The following is a 27,257-nucleotide window of genomic DNA, read 5'->3' as shown; positions in this document are numbered from 1 at the left end:
CTGCACACCACTGTGCCTTACTTATTTCTGCCTTGATCTGTCTGCTTCTCCTTTCTTTCCCTCATATCTTGCCTCCACTTGTTTTCTCTTCTTCTTCTCATACTGCTCTTCTTAAAAAATGGCTGCTTTGGCTTTCCACCACCACCTTCTCGAGCAGTGAGCAAGACCACGAGCTCAACCACTACAACAAACCTGGTGGGTGAATTTTATCCCTGAACTTTTTTTTCTTGTTGCTATGCTACAGACAAGGCCATTTTTGGGCATGAGGCTTTCTAGCTGTAAAGCTTTCTAGCTGTACTCCACCTGGAGAAATGTGAAAACCGAAGCTATGCCATTCCAGTACTTGCTGCTAGGTCCAAAGCTAACACTGTGCTAAGCCAGGGTTTTAATGTGTGAAAACAAACACAAATGTAGAGCTATGCTGTCCAGCCAAGAATTCAGTACTCTTGTTTTTTCATGAAGAAGCATGGGAAACTGAAGCACACTGCCACAAGGCACAGCATGAAGCAAGATAAAGACAAATGAACAGTACTGGGCTTCTTCTCTACATAATTTGCCTGGGAAAAGCACCTAAAGCAAATTAGAGTGCTAAGAGGTGTTTAGAGGGATACAAACATAAAACAAATTTTAGTTAAAAAGAAGAAGAAACCAATACTTTGAAACTTAGTCATAGTCATTTCCTCTGTAGTGAAAATTGTGTTTGCTTAGATTCCATTTCTCCTGTTGATAGAGTAAAAGCTTTTCTGAAAGATACAAGGTGCACTTGTGTACCCTCTCACCATTCAAACCACTAAATGCTTCTCTTTCTAAAGCTGCAGAACTCAGAATTGAATCATCAGCCATAGCTGTAAGCCAACACATTACATGTCAGTATAAGCAGAGCCTGGTGTCCCCAAACCTCTATCCTTTCCATTCAGTCTGCTGGAAACTTTCCAAGATAATTGAGGCAACAAAAATGCGATCCTGGTGCTCGCATCCCTGCTTGCATCATGTTTGGATAAAATAAAAGAAATTGCGAAACTGAGAGCAGACATTAAATATTATTAATAAATATAGACCACACCTGGGAATCAAGTGTAATATCATTTGGGAAATTTCACAGCACTAACTTTTCATTTCATCTATTTTGAGTTCTTACAAGAAAAGAAAAATAATCTTGTCACTGTCTTAATTTCTTCTATGTTAATGCTATTTTCAGTCAAGCCCAAAAGCCTGGCACGAGTACTAAGGGGCTATGAGATAGACCAGCAATGGGTATGTTGTGAATTCCCTTTTTATTAATCAGTGTGAATGTGTTGTACAAGATGAAATAAACAAAGAGACAGGTGTGGGCGAAACTGCAGGGTGCAGATCACTGATGCTGGAAGGGGGATTCACTCTTCCCACATTCCTCCCCTCTCTTGTGCCAGTGGAAGCACTTCTCTGACTGCAGGGTGGTGAGCTAACCCCTTCTTTTCATAGGGTAAGCTTTCATCTGCTTTGCTCCATGAGGAAACAAGTCTCTTAGAGCTGGGCACAGGGGAGGGAGGAGGAAAACTTCTACTTTCAGCACTGACACTTTTGGACCAGGTCAGCCAAGCTGCAAAACTACTCATTTCAGCAAAGGCCTTCCCCCTGTGAGCATCCTCTCTTCTTGGGTCTACCAGGGATGTGTTACAGGCAGAATCTGTAAACATTTCTCAGTTTCAAGTGTCCTCATAAAGTCAGTGACTGTTGTTTGGTTAAAGAACTGCATTCTATGCTTGTTCAGAAAACTGTGCTGAGAACCGAGGGAAAAGTGTCTTTTTCACCTCTTTCATGACTACTTCCTTCTGTGCAACACACTAATCTGACTCAAAAACAATGATAATGATTTAATTGCCTATAAAACACTTCATACACTGACTATAAAAAAATAAAAAAAATCATACCCTTCTTGTGCTTCCTGGATTATATGGCCCAAGTCTTAGTCTCATAAACAGAGAGGGACATATGGTACTGGGAACAGTACAGTTCCCAGTGACTCAAGCAGCAAGGATATGTGTGGGAGAACAACTATGTAAGGGTTTGCCACTAACACTGCTTGCTTGGGTCCTGCTTCTCAGACATAAGTGTAGTTCTGCATGTCCCATACTGACACATACAGTACCGGGTGTGCAAAGCCATTCCTGTTGTGTGAGGAAACAGAAAACTTTGCTGAGACATAAGATTCATACCACATGTAAAGCTTGAATTTTTTGCAATATCTGTAATAAACTAGTTTTACAAATGAATTCCCAGGATGCTTTGCAGGCTACAAATATCAAATAATATTGTCTAGAGTGGTTTGGAAGATTTCAGAAAAGGAAGCACAGTTCCCAGGGGTTTAAGAATGGCTATTGTACACAAGAAGCCTGACAAGTATATGTGGGTAGGAAGGAAAATCACCCCGTTCATGATGCAAAATCATGGTCAATGAGAGCAGGATAATAGCTAGGATGCGAGAAGAGGGTGATGTTGCAAAGAAGATAGTGAGACAGCAGGAGCTGCAGTCAATATAAATCTTGCTATGGAGTACAGTGTTTCTAGTAACAGTTTGGTGTGCAGGTCTTTGAAGGCTCCCTTAAAGTACCTTCTTGCTCTTTTTCCAACAAAAACCTAACACAACAGGGAAGTAATACCTTCATCTTCCTATACTGATCACCATTTCCTCATTTGCTTTTTTACATATCCACCTCCATCCACGTCCATCTTCTGCACAGTTTCTGCTTAGTGGGACCTGGAAAAGCCTTTTGTAAACTCTCTGGTTGGAGCCACGTGTAACAGAAACCACAGATGATGTTGCTGGGCACTGCATCCTTTAAATTTGTAACAAGCAGAAATATGAAAACTAACATCAAGTAACATTTGACCTGGTCTGTTTCCATTGTTTCTTGATTGATGAGTTGCAAGGAGTGTTGCCTCAGCTCTTCTCATTCTGTACAATTTTCTCAGGCTATGGTAGAGAAGTGCCCCAAATGCATCTGAAAAGTGTAGAGGGCAGTCTGCAAGTGTAGTCATTTATTAGCATTTATTCAGGATTTACTGAGTACACTCTTTAGATTTCTCTCGTGATAATCAAATAATGAGGGCAGACAGAAATAAGAAGGTGGGAAGGCACTTCAGGGAAAGAGTTCCAGCTGTTAGCCCTGCTTTCCCAGTCCCAGCCTGTAGAGTCCATTTCTTCCTTGACCCTATTTCCAGCAGCCCTGGCTTCTGCCTCTGGAGCTCAGCCAATGACAATATTTTGGTCCTGTGTGTGAACAGACAAGACATGAAGATATGACATTCCATAAAGAGAATGCCACCAGTTATGGAATGTGAAATCTAAGTTTCTCCTCCTTAGATACATTGGCATCAGTGCCTGCACCATGTTTGGAGTTGATGCACCTGGAGCCCTGTACCCCTGTGTGATGCTATTCTGAACTGCTGATGTGTTGGTGGGGAGAGAAGTGGAGGGGGACAATCCAGGATAGGCAAGAGCTTTAAAGTTAGCTAAATATAACTTTAAAGTTAGATTTGGACATTACAGTGCTGGATCAGCTCCCATTTACATGTCTGCAGTCTGCTTGAGGAAAGCACCAAAACTAAGCAGTATCAGTCTGTTCTCTGGGCTGGGTTTATAACTGGAAATGACTGTAAACCTGACATGGTTTGCTATACTTTCAGAAGCATTTCTGTCTTCTTGTTAGTTATTTAAATGCCCATTTTTGGGGTTAATCACTCCTCCCTGAAAACAAAGCAGCTTTACCAGTTCTTGGCATCTGAGCAGCATCCCTTCCTCTACTGTGATGGGTGATCTACACTACTTTGCAGCCAGCAAAAATCAAAAGCCTGAGACAAAGCAATGACAGCAGTCTCCCAGGCTAACCCTGCCCATGAACTCACAGCTGGCCACTGGCTCGCCTATGGAACGGGAGGAGTGATGGGGTTTTCTCCCAGAGGGTGGCCTGATGCCTGGAGCGTCTCAGAGGATGTTTCTCCTGAAGAGACATGGAGTAGGTCTGGGAAGAGGGTGATGGCTGTCCCCAGGGAGCTCAGTGAGACTTGCAGGGCAGTGCTGGGTGGGCACTGGTCTTGGTTGGCATTGCCTCTTCTGGGGAGTGAACAGCCAGCACTGCTGAGCAGACATGCCCAACTCTGCAAGTGCATCCCAACGTGTCTGCCATCATTGGTATGGTCCTATGCCGAGGACGTATTGCTAAGTACCATCAGAAGAAGTGTTTACTTGTTGCTTATATGAGGGTGCTCCAAAAACAATGCCTTCTATTTTATTATGTTGGTCCATGATGTCAGAGACAGATGTTGGTGGTATGGCAGTAGAGTTTGAACCTTCCCACCAATCTTCCACTATATTTTGTTGCCATGTGACAGATGGCAGCAGAAACACAGTCTGACAGAATGGTGTCTGACATGGGAGCATAGATGAAGCAAAGATGTGTCACTGAATTCCTCCATGCAGAAGAAATGGCACCCAGTGACATTCATCGACGCTTGCGGAATGTTTCTGAAGATCAAACAGTAGATGTGAGCACAGTGAGGGGTGGGTGGTGTGTTTCAGCAGTGGCGACAGCAACAGTGGGTAATCTCCACTGGTGCAGATTGTTACAAGTGCTGCATGAAGGCTCTTGTTTATTGCTGCTGAAATTGCATAGCTAATAGTGGTGTCTATGTTGAAAAAGAGCGTTTTGCTGCTGAGAATTTGCTCTATTAAACAGTGCTATTTTACTGTTTTGTCTGCTCTAGTTTCCATGGAAATAAATAGGAGGCATTACTTTTGGAGCGAGCTATATACACAAAAAAACCTCACCCATGCTATAGTTCCTGCAAATTCATCCTCAGCATTTTCCTTCTCCTTTCCACTGGAGAAACTGTTCACCCAGTGCAAGAGATGTCTCCTCATTCCCTCTGTTCTGCAGAAATAGAACAAAAACAAAAGCACGATCTAAACACGAGTCTCCTGTGTACAGCTCTAACGAGCAGTGCTCCTTCTCAGTGCTGCTTGTCTCTCTCGGAGAAGTGCTGTCTCTGAGCGTTTGCTGTGAATGCTTTAGAGCAAAATAGGAAATACCTGAGCTTCAGTCTTATAATAGTTGTGTTTGAATCAAAGCAGACGATTCATAGCCAGGGTCAGGTTCACAAGAAAGGGCGAGGTTGCTAGAAAATCATAATGATAAAGCTTCCTGTTTTTAACGATATATTTCAACAACGATTATTGCTGCCTCAGAGAAGGAAAAGGATGCTTGTGAGCTGAAAAGTACCTCGCTATTTCTCCCTGCACTTTTGTGCCAAGAAGTTGCACAAACAAGTGATTTGTGTTGGAAATGAAACAAGGCTTCCTTCTGGAGTTTTCAGCTACAGCAAAATTACTACATGTTGCAAAATTAAGGCAGTGCTGATTTCTGCTGTTATGCAAACTTTAGGCTTTCTCCTTGGCAACGAGTGCCCTTAAAAGCTAGACATGCTCGATGTCTTATGACTTTATTTTCTTTATATACACAATGATTAAACAAAAGACAGCTGTTAATTTCAGGAAAAAAAAAAAAAGAGAAACAACACCCATGTAATGGATCTTTTGTGCTGCACCAAAATAACTCTCCTCCTCAGGCAGCCACAATTTAGCATAAGAGTTGTCTGCCCTTGGTACCACTTCCTATAACAAGATATTCTTATTTTCTAAATATGTAGAAGAGTAGTCTGTATGCTCATGTTACAGACATAAATTAAAAGCTCACTTACATTCTTCTTAAATGACAACTGACTGAAGGCATCATGTGCTTTCCATCTTCTGAGATAAGTACCCACTGTTAGCTTTTCACCAATGCCATAAAGTGCTTTTGCACTACAGATGACAGATTTTATTCTTGTTACCATTTGCCTGTCAATCATCTTGAGTCAGTGGGTCAGAAGGGTCTGAATCCCCTCCTTACCACCAGGGCTCACCTTAGCCCTGGGAGATGTGAGGCAGGAGGAGGTGAAGGCCTGTGTGATTTCCTGTTTATCCAGCTCAGAAACCATCTCACTTTGCTCCAGATTGGAAGAGAGAGCGAGAATGAGCTAGCACACAGCGGAGGATTGATGATCTTTAAGGTCTTTTCCAACCTGAGAAATTCTATGATTCTATAATTCTATGATTCTATGATTCTATAGTCAGCTCTCCTTCCACCTTGCCACGAGCCATCCCTGTGGCAAACATGTGGTTTGTTTCAGCACACTGAGGAGCACCTGAGATGAGCTGTCGTGCAAATCCTAGGCTTGTCCTCACTGGGGAATTGGTCTGCACTGCCTGCTTGAATTGGAAGGGTAGCCATAAAACTAAGCGGACAGCTGTTCTTGGAATAACACTTGTTTTAATTCACTCTGTCTTGGTTCTGACCAAGGCAATGTCTCAACGCAAGCTTTTAAATGCTGGCATGGGAAAAGGGTCCTGCCTGGAAATATTAGGTTCTCAGTGAAGAAAGTTTTTCTTCTGTGTGTTGAGTTGCTGCTGAGGAGAGCAACGCAGTAACACAGAATTCAGATAGCTAGAAAACACTGAGTCAGCCTCCTTGGTTTAATAATTTCACAGGCTCTTCATGAAAGTCTTCATGGATTTTGAGAGAGGTAAAATTTTGTATGCCAAGTGTTATAGAAGATTTAGTGATCTCTCTGTTTCAACAATGCTATAGAAGGTGATACTGTTCTTTGTTGGGTTCCTCTTGTACGTCTTTGTTCTCAGAGACTGAAGTTAAATTCAGTCACCTTGAATCTCATCTTTTGCAGTCTTTGTTGTACAAGTAAGTAGGTAATTTGATACGGAGGATGTACAAAGAAAGTAAATTGCATAGATCTTATGCTTTAAAAATGGGGGTACTTATGAAATGAAGTTTATGAGGTGATAAACTTCAGCAGTAAAACACAGATTCAGTTTCTCTCAAGGTCTTCCCAATGTTTGGTGATATGCAAATTTAGGGTCTTGACTTATCTTCTGAAAAGGGAACAGTGTGTTTCAGCTCACTAATACTAATATACTAATAATTATTTCTTTGAAACCATCAGCAAAATCTGTAATTGCAGCCCAGTTGTAAAGGCTCACATAGACCGTAACTCCAGTTCCAGCAGGCCTAGTGCAAGTGTGAAGAATGTAAGAGGAGCAGAAGAATCCAATTTTGTGATTGGATTTTGGAACACTGGAGGCTGGATGGGGCTCTGAGAACACTGACTGAGCTGTAAGTGTCCCTGTTCATTTCGGGAGATTTGGATTAGGTGACCTTGAAGAGACTCTTCCAACTCAGTCCATTCTATGATTCTATAATGGCTATTGCACACCTATGCTATTTCATCATCCCATATTTAACCTGATAGCCTGAAGGAACCTACAGGTTGCACACAAATTCTGAGATGTGAGAATAGCTGACCATTAGCATTCAAAAAACATGGCTTTTTGTATTGTTAGTTTTTGTTTGTTTGTTTGTTTATTCTGGTTTTATCTGGGCTACACTTAAGGGATTTTCCTTAAAAAGCACTGGCTTGTTTTTCAAGTATGTAGAGTGTACTATTTAAGTTTACAATGTGGTTGTCCTTCTGAATAATGGCTAGTTCTGCAAAATGGTAAAACTCTATTGATGAAGTAGAGAACAAGTAGAGAGATTTCTCAGTTGTTATGAAGAATGTGTTATGCATGAAGTGTAGCCTAGGTTTAACAACCAGAGCATGGTCAAACTGTAGCCAGTTGGAAAATACTTCAAACTTCTAAATGGAAGTCAAATGACCACCTAGCTAGCCCAGCTATTTCTGGTGATCTAAGCAAAACAAACAAAATGACTTTGGATTTTTTAATAGCAGTCCTCAAGGCAAAATAAAGAAGGAAGAAAGATGCTTGAGGAGTTCTTCACCAGGACTCCTGATGAACTGTTTCTTTGTGGGTAATATGGAAACTAGACTTATTTCAAAGTGAAGAAATAAAAAAGAACAGAACTGAATCACTGTGCTAAATGAATTCTGAAGTCCCAAAAGGGAAGTGCTTTCATCTGCCGCAGATTACAAGCTTAGTTTAGCAAGGGGAAGTTTACTTCAGAGGCCAGTAAGTAAAAGATTCATCCAAATCATTTGCTAGTGGGAAATAGGGAGGGAAACACTTTAAACTCCTGTCATTGACACCGGCTGCAAGCCCTCCCGAGGAGGCCTTCAGCAAATTTTCTTGTTCCAGACAGCATTGCCACTGCACAAATCCTAATCTTTGTACTATGAATTAGCAGATTTTCTGTTCTGGATTAAGCCAAGAATGCTTGTTTGACATATGGCAAACAGAACATCACTTGTAGTGATGCCCAGCTATAGCTTCTCATTCAGTGTTCATGCAAATCCTAAAGCTGCTAGAGCTGCATAATTATTTACTTCACAAGGAATTAGTGGCAATGGGCAATGGTATTCAAGCAATGACAACTTGTGTTTTCTACTCAGTGTTGATTTTGTTATGGATATTTGTCCTTTAAAAATATATCACGTGTAGAATATTTTGCAGAAAAAGCAAAACCCCACCACATATCATATTCTGAACTGATGAGCAAGGAGCACTTTGATTTCTCTTTTGCTTTTATCAGCCTTTGGGAATTGTTCTGTTTCACAGAGGCAAAGTTGAGCAACTGTTGCAGGGTATTCATACCCAGCAATCAACCTGTTTTTAAAATGCAAGCAAACATACTTCTCCCTCAGTGTCTGAATTCCAGATATCCAGCTGGGTGCTGCTGATAATGAAAAGGGACTGACAGCCATTTCCCAGCTGTCCCAGTGCAGAGCCGCCTTCTCTGCTTCATAAATAGAAAATCAGCCCTGAGGCTTGCTGGTATCCCAAAGGGGAGCAGGATGATCTGGCATTAAAGGTGATGTCTGGCCTGGGTGAAAGTAAATAGTGAGTTGTAAAGTAAAGGATCTTGCGCTTTTAAAGCTGAAAAAAAAAAGCAATCAGCCTTTTAATATTCAGTGAAGCATAGAGTAATCAGTCAGCTTCACATGCACTGCATCTCCTTTCATTTCACATCCTAGCTCAGTACACTCCTCTAAACCAAAATATTTACGTTAAGGCCGGATGCACAACAGAGCATGATGCAAGGATTATTTCTGTGATTTGGGAGCAACACCTCTTTGGCAGTACGAAGATTGGGCAGCAATACCTATTCCCTGGTGTCACTATGAACATGTCCAAATGTGGCTCTTTGTTCCATCAGCTGCTCTGTGTGTGACAGGGGCTGTTTCGGAAACAGCAGTTCCTTGTTTATGCTGCTCTGAGGATGAGTGAATGTATCCTTACTTAGCAAAATATCCTCACATTGCAAGTCCAGCCTTCCTGCCTTGAAGAGTTAATGTTGCTATGGCCTTTTCAAAAGCACTATCAATTTTGTGAAAGCCTTCTTTTCCCCTCCGTCTGGTGTCTGTGAGTAGTACGTGCCAGCTGTAATGTCCCTCAGTGCATTACAATTACAATTGTATGGAAAAAAGCCACAATTGCTTATGTATGCTCCTGCCTGCTTTTCTTGCTGTCAGCTGACTGCTGTTCTTTGAACACATGGTACAAACCCGTAGCCTTCCCTGCACGCAGCCATCCTTAGAAGGGAAGGAGATTGTAATGGGGGCTGCAGTGTTCCTCCTCAAACATACATGCAGCCTGTTTGCTGTGACTGATTTTCTACATTAATTACTTCTGATTTTTTAAGCTTCAGAAAAGGTGATTTTCTGTTTCCTTTTTCTACTCTGCGATACCAGTGGAGGAATTTTTGCAGTGACTGATTGCCTCTATTTCCTAATAATTACATGCTAATTACATTTTGCCAATGAATTTGCTAATAATTATCACAGTGCTATCTAAGAGAACACTTCCTCTCCATAAGGAGCATGTAAAGATATCTATAGTAACTGTGGAGTAACATCTGGTAAATAAAACTTTCTTCATGAAATGCCAGTACAAAATTTGAGTGACTCTCAATGGTCTGCATGTGACTTTTCAGGAGCTGACACACATAAAATTGGAAAAAATAGTTTGCAAAAGTAAATTTTCCATCCCTAGTTCCAGAAATGTTATCTCTCCTTGACAAAGGAAAAGACACTGTTTCCACTGTAGAGTTCACTGCTAAAGGTATTTTAACATTGTTCTGTTTTGGTACCTGCAATTGGCACATCCAGCTGAACTAAAGCCAACCAGTCCCATGCCATGGTATGCTCTGGAGGAGGCAGGTGATGCTGTGAGATGATCCCACAGGAGAACTGTGCAGCTGACAAGATTAGGGATAACTGAAGGAATTTGCCAGCGAACCTCCATATGGCCAGCTCTACTTCCAGTGCAGATCAATGGCTGCATCATAACCTGAGATCAGTCAGTATTACCTCTGCTCCTGCAGGTAGGTAGTGCACTGCCATCTCCAGTCTGCTTGAGCTTGGAGGGAGGGAGGAGGTTGAGTGAACACTCAGAGAAGGAGAGCCACCATCCATGCATCAGTTTTACCTATGTATGCACTTTCCTACATAGAAATGCTCTTTTGCAGTTTTCCCACCTTCCTCCATCACCATAATCACCGCAGACACCTGATTCCTGTGGTGCAGAGGGAAGAAATTGAATGTAGTGGCGTTGTTCCAAAAATGCTTGGGTTTCTGTAGTATTTTGTCATTACAACACAGCTCTGTCCAGTTAGGTCAGATTGCCCCGTTTGCACTAGCTCCACACATCTCTTTATTGTAGGCCATGTTTCTTTTCTTCTCACAAAAATAATTTTAAGCACTATGTAATCTTTGATGCAGAGTACCTCAACTTATCATGGATGTGCAAGACAACAGAGATCTGAATGTGTAGTGCATAAAATATCCAAAAGAATATTCTACCACTGCTGAAAAAGACATTTCAATACTTGGAGGCCAAGGTAAGCTTGCAGCTTTCATGTCATTTTCGGAACTTCACTGACCATAATCTCATTTCTCTTCCATTTCTTTCTCCTCTCTACCTGTGCAGCAGAGTTGAAGTGCTGATACTGACATGCACAGAGGAGCAGAGATTTATGCCACAGCCAATTTCCCAGTTTGCAATGGCAATGTGACTGGAGGAGCACAGACAAATGAAAGACAAAAGTACAAAGAGTAAAAAGTTCTGAGCCTTCTGTCCTGAGCCGAATTAATATATTTTTTATTGAACTTAATCCTGCTTCAAGCAATTAGGTGCAGATACAATCTGAGAGAGGAAGGAAGATTCAAAATTGTATAATTATAGAATCATTATGGCTGGAAAAGACCAGTAAGATCATCTAGTCCAACAGCCAACACATCACCACCATGAGAGGTCAAGAGTCCAGGTCTGTTAATATGAAACCCCACTGAGCTTCTAAGCTCTCTGCTACAGCCAGGAGCAGCATGGAGCCATTTGGACATGGGTCATTGAAATGACCTCCAAAAGGCCAAGTGAGGCACTCTGGGGTCTCAGGTTGAGTGTGATGCAAGGACCAGTGTTGAAAGACTAAAAGCTGTAGGACACTGGGATCACCATGTGTGCCCTTGAGAGAAGTCCCTCTTCTGCCACCCCAGCTTGCTCCCTCTTATTCCCTGTGTCTAGTATTGTGACATTGCACTAAAATGCAACACATCAGCATTTCAACATGGGAAGAGGGAAGGGTATCTACAAAACTCCCCAGTCTCTTAAATCCACCTGATTTATCAAAATCAAAAGTAATCCCTGGGAGACAAGGAAAAGCAAAGCTTTGGGTCTGCCCAAGGATGTTTTATGCAAACAGACTGAAGTTCACTCTGTGCATATAAAAGAAATCCATGGATGCCACAGTGTTAAACATCCGTGGTAACAGTGGGGATGAATTTGGTAAGTTGTTGTTCAAAGTTATCACTGCATATTTGTTGTCACCTACTGAAGCACAACATGATGGAGTAAGGGATAGAGTTTCTTTCATATCTGTCCAGAAGAAAAGTGACTGCTGCTAAACTCAATTCTACACAGAAATGAAAAGAAAATTATTCCAATTAGTAACATTACCTTTATATCTAAAGAACTAGTGACCTTGTTTCCATTTTTGAAATATGATATTAAATACTTCTATGTATCACTTTGAATTTTTGCAAAAATAATTTGCATAGAAACCTTTTACTTGCTTAGGAAAGTATTCCTTTCACATACCCTGTGTTTAAGCAGCAAGGCTAATAACCTTAAAGAAGAATATTTAATGTATTTCTTGAACAGATAAAGAGCCACATAATTGCATAATGCCCAGACAAATCTTTTGTGCTAATATAATCTTCCATTTTGAATGTTATTTTCAATATAAATATTTATTTATGCAAATAGTTGCAGTGTGGCTAATTCTGGAAGGACTCTTGTGGATTAAAACCTACTTGTGAAGTTGTTAATGAATAGCAAAATAAAAATGGTTTTAGACATTGCTTCAATTAATGAGGTGTCTTATTTTCAGAAGTACTCAAGTACCATATTGCTACATTCACCAAATGCATGGAGAGGGTAATAACAATGATTAATGAGCTGCAGCAAGTGACTTATTAGAAGGAACTACATATATCATTCTTGCTGACTCTGAAGGAGTACCTGCAAATATTTGTATGGGAGAGTGTGAGATCTTAAATCTGATATACAACTGAAAGAAGATTTTACCCACCAAAATGCATCACTGAATGTCTTCTGGATCACCACACCATTAAGAGTGAATTATGATAGTGGTGCCAGACTTGAAAAGAGGTAAAGGAATTATTAGTTTGGTACCAGTGTGGGAATAAGACTGTAGAAAAGAGACAAACATCCAGAAGTTTAATGACAGAAAAATATTTCCTAAAGGCACAAGCTATGAAAAGCCTCAAAGTGAAGAGGAATTCATGTCTTTGGGATACTGACACTGTGCAATACCACTAGTTGACATTAACTAGTCTGTGCTGGCAAGAGAATGGTGAATACCACCAAGTTTTGGTGATGTCTTCTAACTGTAATATTTTTTTAAGATTACAAAGCTTTAATGACATCCAAAGATCAAGGTTGCCTCATATAGGCATGCAGCTGCTCAATTTGACATAAAATCTCCCTGAAGAGGCTATACATTTTTTTCTGTCTCATTTCCGTGACTCCTTACTCTTCCTTGGAATACTAAGAATCTGGGAAGTGAAATCTGAGTGAAGCCTTTATAAAGCATCTGTGGCACCACACAGTACATACAGCAAGGAGATGTCATAGAGAAGCATGGTAATTCTTTTCTGTCAGCTATGCCTTCTGCAATAATGGAGAGAAATATGAATGTGCCTGGAGATGTGAGCACTCATTTACTCTTTCTTATTCTCTCCACTCTCCCTGAATTCTATATTTTTCCTACTCCCAGGTTTTCTAGATAAGAAGGAACATTCTCTCTCATTTTCCCTTGTGCAGCAAGTCATTCTGTTGCCTCAGATCTTCAGGTGGTTATGTCTTCATTCCTCTTGTTCACTTCCAGATGAGACAGAAGAGTAGGCAGGAATCTGTGGCTGACATACGGAGAAGAAAAGAAAAACACTTTTATTTCATGCCCATAATTTTTAAATAAGGCTCCAGCAAGACCCTTCTGCACAGGGACTGAGATTACCTCGTGCAAGACTAAGAGGGTAGGACATGGGGAATAATGAATCACAAACCACACAAGACTGTATTCATCAGACCAATTTGGGCTACTGGGAGGCCAGGGAGCATTATGGAAATGAGGCAAGCAAGTAAAATAACATCTAAAGACAAAGGAACAATGGGCTGCACTTTCCCAATCTCATCTGGGAGGCAAAACCGCACTGCAGAGGCTCCATAGCCATGGTCGCGCATCTCCCCTGCTCTGCTCTGGCCCAGCAGCTGTAGCTGCTCCACAGGAGATCTCCCCTCCAAGCAGTTGACCCGGAGAGGCAATTTCTGCATGACTGAGCCTGTAGACACTCTGCTGGGGCTCTGGCAGTTCTTTTTTGTGGCACTGTAACCCCAAATCAGTGTTGACTGCCAGGCTAAATAAGTTCAGTCTCCGCCTTGCCTGTTTACACTCTGTAGAAGTAGCAATTACCAGGGTTTTCCTTGGTCACTGTTTAACCAGCTGTACATATTTTGTATTGTAAAGTTTTCTACACATGCCATTCACTCCACTTCTTAGCTTTTTTTTTTTTTTTTCTTTCAGAATTCCTCTGGTTTGTTTGAGCTCTGTGCGAGGATATGTTACAAATTGCTATGCGCATAGGTTATAAATTGTGAGAGCATGGTGATGGAGAAGTGTTTCAATTCAATATTAAATGTATTGCACGGTGTCATAAAATATGTTCGTTGACAACTTTGTTGCTATCTTGAAGCTATAAACACCAGATGTGCTTCCCAGCTGGAAGGCAAAGGCAAAAAAGCTCTGTAAGGCCCTGCATGAACTGCATGGCTGAGACCCATGTAACCATGATGTCGGTCCCACTCACACCCTTTGTGCTTTGTGTTTTGGGGAAAGCAGACACACAGAGATGCTGCTTTCCTGCAGATCTCTCACTGGTAATAAGCAAAGGAGTGAGACTGCAGGGAACAAAAATGACCAGGGAGCCCCTCTCACAGCAGGCTCGCAGCCTTGGTACATACTGAGAGAAAGAAGGAGAGAAAATAAAGGGAAGATGACAAGGGTATAGCAACATGCTTGTGGGTGGTACAGTGTCTGTGGGTGGTGTAACTTTTGATCCCAAGCTAAATTTTTCTCATTAATTTGGTGTGACTGGATATTGTCAAAAAGCTTAACTTCACGATGACTGCTAGCAAAACATTCAGGAATGGGCTGAAAAAGAAGGAAATGCTTAACTTACAGCCCAGCACTACACAGCAGTGTGTGATTCAAGCATGGTATAAGCAACAGACAAAATATGACATGTGATAACTAGTAAAAAATAGTAAAAATGAACCCTAGAAAAAGAGATACAAAATACAAGATGGTTACCTGACATAGTTACAACTCATTCAGCCATGACTGGGTCCAAATGTCTTACAGTATCTGAAAGGCAGGCTTTAGTTAAAGGCAGCATATGCAGTTTCAGTTGTGCTCCTACACAGCTATACACTGAGATTGTCCACAGTGTTCCCCCTTGACTTGGTGGCGATCACAAAAGCAGAAACAGGAGCTAAGTGTAGCAATGCCTTGCTTCCCCTCTGGCAGTGAATACAAATTTTTGACTGAATGACAGTGAAGAGGAGCTCAGGGCAACCATACCTGCTGGTATCCTTTGACACTGAATGACTCAATCTGAATGATTCAATCTGAATGACTGACTGTACGGCATTTCATTCATAGCTTCCTGGTTTTTAGCTATGCAGGTACAAAACTTCAGTCTTGTCCCATGTTCTCCTGCATCCCAAATGTGTTAAGTACAGAAAACTGACTCTTGCTTAAAAAAAGATTGAGAGTTGTGGGGTGATGCTTCAGTTTTTCCTCAGCTCCTCAGGTAATTTTTTCATCTTGCTAACATCATTTTAAGTTTTTGCTATAAAATCTTGTAAGCAATCTCACTGAGATCTTCCAGGACTGGAAACTTGAATTTTGATCCATATGTGCTTTCAGTTTTGTGAGGTCAGCCTAGGTCTGCAGGGACTTTGTTCCTGTTGCTAAAAACGCTAGGAAAAAAAAAAGGCACAAACAGCTGCTGTAAGCAAGATCTCATCCGTGTTCCTACATAACCTAAACTAACGTAACTTGTCATAGGTTATGCTAATGACTATCCTCTTTGCTGCATAGCAGTTTATATAAAACCCTGAACTGAATATAAACCAAGTCAGATCCAATGACTGAGCAACCCAATAAATGCTAGCTTTGTGTTATTCAAGTAATTTCATGAATATTGGAACTAAATTTATTTCCTTTTGTCCCCTTGCTGATTTATGTCTAGTGACATTCAAGGTCTGATCAAACCATTGGCTTTGGGGTTTTCAGAGCTTCCTCTCATGTGGATTCACTCTGGTTTAGTAATGTCTGACTTTGCAAGATCAGAATGCAGCCTTTCTCTCTGTTACACTGTGGTTAGAGCCATTCTCCTCCAGTGTACAGCTTTCCTCTTCTAGCCACTGATCTTTGTAAATTGTACTTAGTTGCTCCCTCTATCACTCTCTTAAATTTCGTCAGAGACTGGGGTTAGACCTTAATTAAGCAGGCGAGCAGAGAGGCGGGCAGAGAGATATAGTCAGACAATGTGGTTGCACAAGTTTTATTTCCTTTGGAAACCAGACAAAAGAAGAAATTGTCTCAAATTGCATTTTACAAGCCTGCCTAATTTTACTCCCTGGATATTTGAATCCTCTGTGTCCAACATGAATAAAATGCATTCAACATGATACTGATATAATGGAAAATCAAACAACTCAAGCCCAATGGCTATGATGGAAACAAATATTTTTTCATATGTTCAACTTGCCAGAGGCCTACAAACAAAGCAGGAGTAGATACATAGATGAGATTAATAATTAAACTCTATTTTGGGGGCTTTCAAGGTTTAGAGCTCTCTCTTTCCCTCCCCAACTCAGATACAGTGCATCTTTCATTCTCTTCCCTCGTCCAGGGACCTCTGTGCAGAGCAAGTTTCCACCAGCCAAAAGGCAGTAGGATGTGACCCTCACCAAGTCCTGGCAATGCCATACAATCAAGGCACTCCACTTCAGAGCCCACCAAATGAGAGCCACTCCTGTTCTTCTCTACCTGGATGAGGGCCATCACTGCATCTTATTGGCTTTCAGCTGTCAACCACTTTCCTCTGTTTCAGAATCCCAGAATTGAGCCAGGCTTTTTGGAATATTTGGACCAAATCCGATCCACCTCTGGAGATGAGGATACCTTGGTGCACTGTATTTTTGAATCTCACCACATGTGGACATCACATATAATGGCATATGTGCTGTATTGCAGCTTATACTGCTCTATGTTGCTACTGGAGACATGGTGCTAAAGTGTCATTTGGAATAAGTACCATAAGTGTATCTGCAGCTGTAGGAACCAAATATCAGTAGGCAATAATCCATGCTACACTAGTAAAGCTTTGTACAGTAACAGTGATAAACACAGATCAGAGGCAGACTACATGCTATTTTTATGATACATATTATTATTTTGATACCTTCTCCACTTGACAGTTAGAGGAATGATGGGATGAGTGTTGATATTTCCATAGTAGTATTATGTCACATGTTAAATCTCTGGCAACCAAACTGTGAAGTCAGGCATTACTATTTCAGATTTACTCTGACTAGTTAAAACTCATGAATTCTGTCTTGAGGATTACTTCTCTTTATCACAAATGAGTTTACTCTACCTGTGCTTACCTTTTCCTACAAAAACTTTTTTTTTTCAATTGCTATCAGCAACGGTTCCTTTACTTGATTGTCTTGCATTTTACCAGATGAACTTCTCTGACATGAGTGTTCATGTGGAGCTAATAGAAAACACTCTTTCTCTTAAATATTTACATCTCTAAACCATATTTACTTCTACTAAATATTTTTTGTGATGTCTGAGAATTAGCTGGTCAGGTATTTGTTAGCATACTATTAGGAACATGCCCTTCAGTTGAAAAAAGAGCTTGAAGGCATACTATGTCAGATACCCTGTGCTAACAAACTCAATTCTGTTTTGCCCTCCCTTCCCCTCCCCTCCTCTCTTTTTTTCAAAATCTCTTTTTGCTCTCTTAATAGCAATCTGCATTTTGTCTATGACTTTGATAGATTTTTTTTTAATGTCACATCTCCAACTCTGTATTTTACTCCTCAGTGCTTTCATCAAAACCTGCATAGAATGTTCTAGCAGCACATTTCCCTATTAGCCTTTTTTTTTTATTAGACATTTATAATCTCAAACAAAAATCACCTCTGTATTCACCAGGGGCAAGAAATGATTTATGGGCAGATTCATTTAACAGTGGCTTCTCACAGGCAAAGTTAAAATAGTTTGTATGTGAGGGGCTGAAGCCAAAGGTGCCCTCTCCAATACTGTTGATCAGTGTTGAATCTTTGCTGGAGCTCTGACACACAGCAGCCACCACAGCTGTTTCCAAGGATGCCGGTGACCTGGTGCCATGCTCTGCTACAAAGCATAGCTCTCTCCAAACTCATTTCCCTTTTGGTATGAAAGGAGCCCAAAAGAATTCCCAGAGAAAAGCTGAGTGTCCACAGTGATCTGCAGTGTTTATTTGAGGGCCCCTGCCAGAGCCCTGCTGATGCATCAAGCGCTAGGATATATTTAGTACCAGCCACCTCTGCAGAAGTGACTCCTATTTTGAATGGTGCAAAATATTTTCTTTGTACTTTTTTTATCCTTTGGGGTCTATGCAATGAGAGGACCCACTTTTCTCCCTCAGGTGTCCAGTTCTGGCCCCTCTGCCATGAGTGAAGAGGCAGTGAGTTACCCAGCTAACTCTCTCAGCCCCTGTGTGGGGGGTTGTGGGCTGCACTACTGTGGTCCTTGAACTCTGTCATTTCGAACACTTTTTTTTTTGGCCCCATGTCTATCAAACGAAAGAAAACTCCTAAACAGACCTGGAAACTGATACATTCCAAATACAGCAACTGCTGCTTCCTCCTCCCCTGTGTGCTGTTGCTGCTTCAGTAATACGGATTTCACAGAATGCCCCGGTGAGGATAAACAGCAACACTGTGCGCCCCGAGTTCCACATGTTTATGCTCTACTGACCACGGCTTTTCCTTCAATGTCACTGTCACGGTGACAACATTATCATGGACCAACACACAGCTCAAAAGGAGGAAATATTTCCATTGTTTTTGCACTGATACCCCAGGCATCTTCTGCTACAGTGTAATCCACTGGTCCCAGGCAGAGCCCCAGCAGTTGTGGCATCGCCTTCCCCTCTCCCACAATATACACTCTCTGTGGGTGTCAGTAAATGTTTGTCATTTATCAGCAAATTCACTTTCTGCAGTATTCCCAAGTGCTGGGCTTGGCTCATGTCTCACAGCATATTCAGCTGTTTTCTGGGCTAGAATTTGGAGATCCTCAGTCCTTTCTGACTTATGTCCCTTTGCTTGTGGTGTTTTGGGCTCTCCAACAGCAGTGTGAGCACACTGTTCATCCCGGGAGATTGTCTGGGGAGCCAGTAGGAACCTTTGCTCTCACTGTATGCTCAGGCAAACCAGAAATCTCCAGGAGGCTTCATGTTTTGGGACAGCTCCTGGTGTCTATCTGGTCTCCTACCAGGGGCTATATGAGTCCCTCTAGTTTGCCAGCTCAACTTTCCTGCTTTCAGCCATGCACCAAAGTTTCTCCCTGCTGACTAAGCATAAACTTCTCACAGGTGCTGCCACTGGTGGCACAGCCTCACACACTCCTGGTGAGAACCTTTCAACAGCTATCAGTGGCTGCCAGAGTCACCAAGGCAGATGGGAAAAGAGAAGGGACTCAACTGATCCAAGTGGAAATCATCCATCAATCCATGGTGCCACACCCCCTGCAGGTATTTCTGGGATAGACAGACCTCAAGTGCCTGATTCTCTGCAGAAACTCCTGATTAACTGGTGTGGAGGGATTTGATTTGAGCCCCATTCCAAGCTTACTTTCAGGAAAAGGAGACTGTAATCTAAATTTCTGCTCACACAGTATTTTATTTTTTTTTCTGTTAGTCAATCAGCTAAGGAAGGCGAACAGCATTTTTGCAATGTTATCTACATTTTCTGCAGAACGTGCTGTTACCTGCCTCAGCCTTTTGTGTGTGGGAGGGACCTGCTGGTCCTGCTGTGAATAACCACCACTGTGCTTGTGGGGCTGATTAGAGGGCTGACAAACCATGGGGAATGAGAAATACACCTCCTACCTCAAAGAGAAGGAATAATCTCTGATATAATTTACACAGCTACCTTCAGAGCTGATCTTGCAACTGTGATCACCTTTTTTAGCAACAGCACCAGAAAGATACTTACATAAGCAGAGCATCCAGACACAAGAGTAGCCATACTTGAGAGGCAATTAAATGGTGATTTTTGTTCTGTTTTGTTTTTATGGGAAAGTATATATATGTGCAGTTCATTAGAACTGGTGGGGGAGGAAATTTACATCAGAAGTCCCATAAAGAAACATAGCAGAGCTGTCTACCATGAACTTTAAGTATGATAATATTATCGAACCATCTTGTTTCATGAACATTCAATTCATTTTTTTCCATGTAATTTATTTTCAATTTAAATGTCTTCTTAATTTCTCTCTTGGCGGTAAGCAAAAGAAAATATAATTTACAGCGTTTCTAGTAAGAAATCCTTTGTTCATTTTTCTATGGAGTTTAACATACTGGCAAGGCAATTTTAAAGCATCTTGAATACAGACAGATCTGTTTTGTTTTGTTTTTCAAAGAAAGTGTGTGTCAGCTCTACAGCCTGAGAACGCACCTTTCTTTTAGCAACAGTTCACACAGAAACATACAAAGTGTTGTCCCAGCTGAAAGGAAGGGTTCCTGCAAGGCTTTCGGAGAGATTACAGAGCACAGGAACACAGCAATTGGTAAATTTCTCTTTTCAGGTAATTGGGATTTTCATAAAGAAATGATACAATTCAAAGCTTCAAAGAGGAACTATCACAGTACACCGGACATTAATTAAAATCAAATAGCAGATTATTTGTTTAGAGGTTATACCTCTTTGCCATTATTCAGCACAGTGAAGTTCCATCTGAGTTAAATTAATTAATTACATTCTCTGCAGTCACAGATACCATGCAATCATGTAATGAAAGATGCTACTACAAAGATCTTATAGCTGAGATGAGCTATGGACAAAAACGGGAGATCTAACAGAGACACAGTTATCAGACCCATAGAAATTATTAAATTAAGATTTGATTCTATAGCCATCCCAACCAAACTTTGACTGAAGAGCAACATTTACGAGCACAAAGACCAGAGGTCCCATGTAGATTTGATGAGAGAGAGATGTTTCACAGAATCACAGAATGGCCAGGGTTGGAAGGGACCTCAAGGATCATGAATCTCCAAGCCCCTGCCACACTCAGGGCCACCAGCCTCCCCATTTAATACTAGACCAGGCTGCCCAGGGCCCCATCCAACCTGGCCTTGAACACCTCCAGGGACGGGGCATCCACAACCTCTTTGGGCAGCCTATTCCAGCACCTCACCACTCTCTCTTCCCCCTCACATCCAACCTAAATCTTCCCTCTCTCAACTTAAAACCATTTCCCCTTGTCCTGAAGTTATCAACCTTTTAAAAGAGTCGATTCCCCTCTTGTTTGTAGGCTCCCTTTAGGTACTGAAAGGCTGCAATGAGGTCACTTGAGCTCCCTCAGCCTGTCTTCATAGGGGAGGTGCTCCAGTCCCCTGATCATCTTTGTGGCCCTCCTCTGGACCCTCTGCAACAGCTTCTTGTCTTTCTTGTACTGGGGGCTCCAGACCTGGACACAGTACTCCAGATGGGGCCTTACAGGAGCAGAGTAGAGGGGGACAATCACCTCCCTGTTGCTGCTGGCCACTCCTCTTCTAGGGGAGCTCAGTCATACTGAGTTGTGCCTTTCCTACTTTGCATGCAATGTTGATGACGGGGAGCTTCAGTTGTGCACTTGGCAAAGCTTGGTGTCCCACTTTTCTTAAGGTCCTTCTCCCCAAGGTGATGGTGACTCTTCTTGGTGGCTTTGAGGGTGCTGATTTGAGCACTCTGTCAGAGGAAGTCTGCATCCCACTCCACCAGGGCTGCCTGCTGTCTCCCAGAGCTGTTCCTGTGCCAGCATCTGCCACCAGCCATGCATGAGTGCCATCAAAGATCCTGCTGAGCACTATCCTTCTGTCCACTCCAGCAGCATGACAACTTTCCAAGTGATGTGACTGTTTTTTCCAATCAGCACTGAACTGCATGCTCTCAATGATAAATTTAGTTGATGTTCCATGTCTTTTTGTTTCCTTCTTTGTTTTATTTTTGGTTGATGCTATGGAATGTTTTCTGAGTCATAAATTCATTATTCAATGATCTTCTTCTGTCCCCCATGGAACATTTTTATCTAAATCTCCATTATTCTGCATTAAGTAACAAGAGAGTTGTGTACCTGTCATAAAGCCATTGCCAGCCTGCAAAGACATGTATTGAGTAACAGCCAGAGTTCTAATGTTTTGGGTGGCCTTTTTGATTAAACCAAGAAGTAACAGCTTGCAGACGAAAAGCAGTCAACATTTTCTGTAAAGGAGGCAATATTCAGATACTTTGGTGAAAGATGTGTTATTCATCAAAATTATGTTTTTTAGGAAGACAGTAACTATACCTAGAATTTTATAGAACTGGTGATTCCTTCAGATAGAAAAAGCATATTATACTTTTACATGTTTTTCTAAATAATTGGAATAATTGTTAAAAATGAAGGGATTAAAATCTTGAAAACAAGACAGCATTTCCTTTTAGTTAGAATATTTTTTTTTGTAGCAAGCAAATAAAAATTCTTTAGAAAAAAAAAGTCACACAAGCTGAAAAATGTCTTTTAGGCAGAGTGTGATTCAGCCATCAAGTTGAAGAACATACACTTCTGGTCTTAGCTGGGGCATCAGTAATGAATCTAACCTTAAGAAGCACCTCTGGACATCTTGGCTAAGTCCTGACATCATTCAAGTGCTGCTGGTATCACAGTATAAGAAGATGCATCCAATACAGACTGCTCTCTATCTGACAATGTAAAAATCCTTCACAAAGACATGCAGTAGTTGGTAAAACTGTAGGAAGCTGCCGCTTATTCCAACCTAAGAAAAAGACTGAAGCACTTGTCTTTGGCAGTCATGAGCGCACCTGTCTTGCCGTTCTTTTTTCTTTCATGTGTTCTTCACTACTTTTTAACAGATGTGATTTTATTGATTTGATGTCTCACAGAGATCTCAGAGGAGCTTGGTTGCAGCTGGAACTGGAACTGAACAGAAAAAAAAACTTCAACAACAAAAATTGGACAAGGTGGGAGAAAGAATGAAAGCTGCTCCCCAGGCATGATAATTCATGCAATTGCCTATTATGGAGACTTGACACCCTTATTGCAGCAGTTGGTGCTGACTGCTGTAGGAAATTTTGAGACAGCTGATGTATTTCACCCTGACAATTTTCTCCAACCTAAGGAGCTCAGAGTCCTGGTACAAGGACCTTCCACTCTGACCACCAAGCTTTCCCCTGTGCTGGCAACACGACTCCTCAGTCACAAAAAGACAAGCCAAAGCTTGATGTTATCTGAATTTCACAAAATTTCTACTTTTCCCCTGCTTTGAGCAGGCTGTAAAGAAAGGGAAAGATGTTGTTACTAGTTCTGGAATGAGTCCTTCAGTCCAGAAGAGTAGGATGGATCCAGCTAGTGAAAGAAACATCATAGAAACAAAATCCACAGAAGATCCACAGGGAAAAGAACTCCTGAAGTGAAACACCAACTGATCTTGGTAGTATGTTGCAATCCAGACTTGATAAATATTGCACTGCTGTAGGGCACAGATAAGGTTCAAATCCTTCACTTTCTCTTACTTACACATGGGTGTGAACCAAAATCTGCCACATCCTCAAGTGCTCTGTCTGAAACTAGTACATGCATCTTTTCCAGTTTGTCCTTCTGAAGTTATTCTCTTCTGAGTAAAACAAAAAACAAACAAAAAAAACCCAACACAAAACACAACAGCATTTTGAGAAAGAAGAAATGATGCTCCAGCCTTAGAAGCTGAAATCTTACAGCAGTTGGGCTGTTTATACAGCTCTTGCTTGTGCATCAGGGAAAGGAAGTCTTAGTAGAGGTGTGCTGTGTCTCTGGCCATCTAACCATGTGCTGTTGACAGTCTCAGGTGGGTATGTCCGAATCCGTTTTGTTTCACAAGGAACTCCTGGGCTTGGTAATTGCCCCAAATCTTGTCAGACTGGATGTAAGTTTCTGTGCCAGCATAACAGTATCTTCTGATGAAAGCATATGCAATTGGTGGAGGTGAGAATGGAAAGCTCCAGGTGTGTTTTGTGTGTATTTGATTATGTGAGAATTATATGTGGTTGTTTTTATTAAAAACAAACACAACAGAACAAACCAACTGACTAGACAAACAATGAAAATATCCAGATAAAACATGCTTAGCATATCTCACGAAGACTAAATTTCCAGGGATTTCAACTGGATTTTCCTAATTAATTTAACTGAAAGCATTACTGACTCACTAGTCCTTCATACTTATTCTGCCATTTTTGTATCTTGTATTTTTCTTAAAATCAAAGCTACTTATTCCTACTGTTGAAAGAAAGGAATGGAAGGCCTCGGTTAGACTGGCCATTTCATTAAGAGTTCAAATAGCTTCAACTTTATTAACAAGTCAGTCACTCATTATAGTTCTGTTAAGTTGGCTGCCCCTGCTCTTTGATTTATTTGGAGGGACCAAGGTGAAATGTGATTTTGAAGTTTAGATTTCCAGGATTCCCCTCTTCTAAAAACATAAAACACATGGAAAAAACAGTCTCACAGAGAGCCTTGACACATACCACTAATCTCACAAGCCATGGTTTTCCAAAGTTTCCAAATACTGTATTAGTGACCTGGAACTGCTGTTTGGCAACCTGGTTCTTCCTGGAGCACTCGCACCTTCTCCTGTGAGAGGCTGATTTCTTGCTTGGGTTGGTTTTGGAGCACGGAGAGAACTGAGACTGGCCACCACACCATTTCTCATTTCTTTTTTCAGAGAATTTCCTACTTCTGAAATTGTTGAGAGATCAGAAGGCCTAGCTAGGGGCAAAGTTTAGAAGTATATACTATATATACATATATATGTATATATATACATATAAAACGAGGTTTTCTGTAAAATTGTCTCAGTTTTAAGCAGCGGACATTTGCAGTAAGCTTGCCACAAGCAGTGTACAGGAACCCGAGAACTAACGTGTACAGGAATGATTGTAACCTGACGAACCTGATATAATAAACCACCACATTCTTGTGGTATTGCAAAATATCTAAATTGTTTTTAGAACCTATTTTAATTATACTCTTTTTTTTTTTTTTTTTTTTCCTGGTGAAAAATCGCTGAGTCATTATTCTTAATGTAAACTATCTTGGCAGTCAAAATGTCTACATTTAAAATTCAACAGTTCCAACATATTTCGGAGAATGCTGGAGACAAGAATGAGGAAACATGGGAAATATCACCATCAGCAGTCAACTGATCTCACTGCCTCCTTGCTTGTCAGACATTGCTGATTGAAAAGCTGTTTTGCTTTCTGCCCTCAGAACCAGAGCCCAACAACTTGGCAGCACATTGGCAGGGTCTAGCAAAGAGCAGCCTGAGGAAGCGCCTGGTACAGCCATGGACATTAAACATGCTCAGGATCCTCTTGGGGTCTTGTTGAAGAGTTCCTGCAGCACTGGTGCTCCCTCCAGCCTGGTAGGATGCAGTAACATCTCTGGCAAGTGTGGCCAGGTGCTGCAGCTCCCATACGGCCTGCAGGAAGACATCAGCCATTCTGCACACTGTCTCACCTTGGCTTTGAAGAACAACTTAGAGATTTTTATTCCAATGGTTGCTTTCTCTTTGCTGACAAAAATCAACATACTTTTCAGTTTTTTTAGCATTTTTTCCCTTCTTTTATCCTTTCTTTTCTTTTTCTCCAATTGGTATTAATTATGATTTTATGTTTACCATATCTGAATGCATTTGGAATTGCATTACTTGTTTTACAAATAGCTGCTTGACTGCCTGTAATGTATGGACTTTGTGGCTTCACTTTACTGTGGTGAAAACTAAAGGAAAGAAAAAAAAAAAAGAACCAAAGACTACACAGAAGGAGCTTTGGTGTCCAAATCATTCTTGCAACTGGGCAGGAAGTCCCTCTCCGTGGTCATGCCGCAGGCTGTTAAGCAGAGAGGTTGCACAAGTCATTTAGAAATTAGAAAAGAGCATCATGTGTTTCCTGTGCAGATCTGAAACTGGAGAGGTCCTCAGCGACCCCGAGCTCCTGCCCTGAGCTGCTGCATGGGCCCAGTGAACTGCAGCCTGTCCATGCTGCTGTTCCTCAACACAAACGTACATTTGGGGTACCTGCTGGTTGTTCCTTCTGGAAAGGGCCTGATGTGCTGTGTCTGACCTTCAGAATTGCAGGTTTGCTTGTACAAAACCTTTAGACTTCTAAGACAAAATAAAAAGCAATATTGTTATGATTTTTATTTTTTTTTTTTTTCCTTTTTGGGGTTTATTGTTTTTCAGCTTCAGTTTCAGTATCTGTCATGGTGGAAGCAAAGACATCTCTGCACTGTGTACAAGCTCATGAATCACTAGGGCTGCTTGGGAGGTACATGATGAATGATCCACATTATATACAGGCAAGAGGAGATTAATAAACCCATGCATAGTTTATTGGCTGTTCATCTCACAAGTTCACTGCTTAGGAGTCAAAGGACCTGAGATTTGGATGTAAAACTACTTTTCAAAAGCCACTGACACGAGGCCAAATTTTCAAGTGTTCTGCACTTTAACAGAAAAAGAGTTTCAAATATTAAAAAAAAATAAAATGTATCACTTTTTCATCAAAGTGTGGTTTTTATTTTTTTCCTTTAGAAAGAACTACGGCTTTTCATAGTTTTCTTATGTTTCTCAGAAATTCCTGAAGTCCAAATTATTCTGCAACAAAAAGCCTTAATTGCTGTTCAAGTAAAAAGTTCAATAGCAATAAATACATGCCTTTGCTAAATCATACCTAACAAGTCTTTAAAAATGTTATATGCTCTTCAGATCTTTTTCCTTGCTTTTCTTACCCTGACAAAGGTAGCTCTCACATTTTAAATAGGAAGAAAGGGGGAAAGGGGGAGAGGGGGGAAGAAAGGGAGAAAGGGAGAAAGAGAATATGGGAGGAAGAAAGAAAGGAAGAAAGGAAGAAGGGGGGGGGGGGGGGAAAAGGAAAAAAAAAAAAAAAGAGAAGGGGAGGGAGAAGGAAAAAGAAAAAAAAGAAAAGAAATAAAAGAAAGAAAAGAAAGAAAAGAAAGAGCCTTTCAGTATTTAAAGGAAAACTGTAATAAAGAAGGGAACAGACTCGTTAGCAGGGTCTGCTGTGATAGGACAAGGGGAAATGGTTTCCAATTAAAAGAGAGGAGATTTAGATTAGATATAAGGAAAAAGTTTTTTTGCAGTAAGGACGCTGAGGCACTGCAGACACTCAAGGTCAGGTTGGATGGGGCTCTGAGCACCCTGGTCCAGCTGTAGTTGTCCCTGTTCATTGCACTAAAGGACTAAATGGCCTTTAAATGGTGCCCTGTAACTCAAAATTCTATGGTTTTAAGAATGAAAGAGAGAAA

General features: G+C 41.2%; 1 long non-coding RNA gene across 2 annotated transcripts; it reads left to right on the top strand.

Moving 5' to 3' along the window:
- Nucleotides 1–26,497, top strand: LOC122155662. Of its 2 annotated transcripts, XR_006167288.1 has the most exons (5): nucleotides 1–195; nucleotides 7,036–7,205; nucleotides 10,156–10,370; nucleotides 10,768–10,886; nucleotides 22,838–26,497. It is a non-coding gene; the product is annotated as an uncharacterized LOC122155662 (long non-coding RNA). The 2 variants fall into 2 exon arrangements; XR_006167287.1 differs by lacking the exon at nucleotides 7,036–7,205.
- Nucleotides 26,498–27,257: the final 760 nt, after the last annotated feature.

Source organism: Centrocercus urophasianus, unplaced genomic scaffold (assembly GCF_019232065.1).
Source record: "Centrocercus urophasianus isolate 14NV4802_14NV808 unplaced genomic scaffold, USGS_Curo_1.0 seq_12, whole genome shotgun sequence".
Taxonomy (NCBI): Eukaryota; Metazoa; Chordata; class Aves; order Galliformes; family Phasianidae; genus Centrocercus; species Centrocercus urophasianus.
The sequence above is the reverse complement of the archived record's forward strand: the minus strand, read 5'-3'. Positions and strand labels throughout refer to the sequence as shown.